The sequence below is a fragment of the Schistocerca nitens genome, chromosome 3, assembly GCF_023898315.1.
Source record: "Schistocerca nitens isolate TAMUIC-IGC-003100 chromosome 3, iqSchNite1.1, whole genome shotgun sequence".
Taxonomy (NCBI): domain Eukaryota; kingdom Metazoa; phylum Arthropoda; class Insecta; order Orthoptera; family Acrididae; genus Schistocerca; species Schistocerca nitens.
Window position 1 is genome coordinate 377,067,441 of NC_064616.1, and position 2,323 is coordinate 377,069,763.

General features: G+C 39.7%; 1 non-coding gene across 1 annotated transcript; it reads right to left on the reverse strand.

The window, feature by feature from the left end:
• Positions 1-1,274: 1,274 nt before the first annotated feature.
• LOC126250426 (U2 spliceosomal RNA) lies at positions 1,275-1,459 on the reverse strand. Its single transcript, XR_007545680.1, has one exon. It is a non-coding gene; the product is annotated as a U2 spliceosomal RNA (small nuclear RNA).
• Between the last annotated feature and the right edge of the window lie 864 nt (positions 1,460-2,323).

Below are 2,323 nucleotides of genomic sequence, written 5' to 3' on the forward strand. Positions count from 1 at the left end.
TACCATTCGCAAGAAAAGCACGCCTATCCATCTTGGAATGTTCACTCAATATTTCTTATCGTGTTGTTGTTTGGTCCTACCAGCATTACGCTATTGGTGAAGAGTTCTACTCACTGTATTGTGTCGAACTTGCTAGCTGAATGTAGTTTAAGGATGGTTGGATGGTGTTATGTGCTTATTTTGTAGTATACTTAACGCAAGATACATTGTTCTCAGTCCAATAATCATTGTAACTAGCACAAGTTCATACCATAACTGTGAGTTTACATTTATTCTGGAGATCACATTGATATCTCTATTTGCACTGTTGCCATCACAATATTCGTTATAAAGCGTAAGACTACACCCTTTGCACAATGTGAGGTGAGGTCTGTCGGTACAATATTCGTTGTAGAAAGCATAAGAATCACACCTGGGTAATACACGACGGTAATACTTCATGCAGCGAATGAGCATTCGTCTTTACTCTGTAACTTTTTTTAAATAAATGAGCTGATATTACAGCAACTGAGCTGCTACGAATGGTGAAACTTTAGGAAAAATGAGAAACTTAGGGACTAATACGAAAATTTTTACCGAGAGACAATCAGCAGCGGAAATTGGTCTTCTGTTTTCTCGATAAATAAGAGACAAAATTCTCCCAAGACTTTTGTGTGCCTATAAATGGATGAGTAACATCTTAATAGGTAGACTAAATTTACATTTACATCTATATGCTTGTTTCACAATTCACCGTACATTGTGTGGCGTATGGTACCCTGTGCCATTACTATTCATTCCTTTCCTATTCCACTGGCAAACAGAGTGAGGGAAAAAGACCGTCTATATGCCTCCTAATTTCTCGTACCTTATCTTCATGGTCCTTATGCGAAATGTATGTTGGCGGCAGTGGAAACTTTCTGCAGTCAGCTTCTAATGTCGTTTCTCTCTATTTTCTCAAAAAAAAAAAAGACAACTCACAAAAGCAAAGGGTCCCTCACAATCAATGTAATTAATTAGTCAATCAATTTGATGTCAGTGATGTGTGGCTATGTAGTTGGGAGTAATGGTGCGAGTACCACAGACATGATTCGTGATTTGAAGCGATAATCAGGCGCTTTTTCGTTGCTGTGAGAACGTTTAATGAAATTTCGATCTCATACAAGCACAGTGTGAGACTACCATTGTAATAAAATTATCGGTATTACCAAATTTATTAAGTAATACGTAGTATAAAGCTGATATTTACAATCCCTGTATGCTGCACCTCAAGAGACTTTATATGTGATGAGGCATCTGGCTACTTTGATAGAGCCGAAAGTGAGGAGGCATCTTGTGACAGAGGTTGAGAATGCTCTTATCACTCCATCATGAGATAAAAAAATGTGTTTAATATTCTAGTTCTGTGATGCAGAATGTAACAGATGTTAAGCTGATAAGAACAGATGTTTCAGCTTATTAGAGAATACTTAGAGGAAATATAGCCTATGCCATACTGTTGTATAGGACTTCCACAACAAGTAAGGATACCTTAGCGATGTGAAAATGTATACATGCCCCATTTCTTCTCTCTTAAAAAATAGCTCACGTAAAAGGAAGGAACCTACATTTTGTGTGAGAAATTTGAGGTGTATGAACAACAACATCCATATTTTGGATTGGATAAAGTGGATTTTTTAAACTGGGGAGACTACGTCAGGGTGGAATTGCAGTTAGAACTATATGTCCAAGCTGTGTCTGCTTCTTTTGTAGTGTCCACAGCCAGTGGCGAACTGGAAGCTGCATCTTAGCCTTGCATACATGGCGGGTACAAATAAGGATTCTGACCTGTCGGCTCTTGCCCACAGCTGCGGTATCTAGATCTAATGGCTGCACTTGGGGTGGCCTCTGAATGGCTGAATAGTGAACTAGCCACTATGCTGCTTGAGCAGCAGCAGAAATGGATGCATGTGTTGTTTGAGGTGATTCAATACGGTGAGTGTTTGAGCCAGATGATTATTCCCCCTTTAAAATTGATTCGTTGACTTCTTGATGGTCACAATTACTGTCTCTCTGACCTCTGAGCATGTGGTATGATTGGTGTGTGGATACACGGAGAAGTGCATGCGACTGATGATCTGGTTGATGGATGTGCAGGCCTCTCACAACAGGTACAGCCGTGGCTCCCCAGGAGTCAGCAGGCAGCACATGCTACACACTCATGAGTGTGTGCAATTGGTAGGATTTTTCGCCAGATATGTCTAGTGTAAGATGGAAACATTGTAGTGGAGGAAAGCATGTCTATTCTTAAACGTTGGTGCAAACAGGAGATCAGATATATTTAGTGCTAAAATCTATTTCTGGA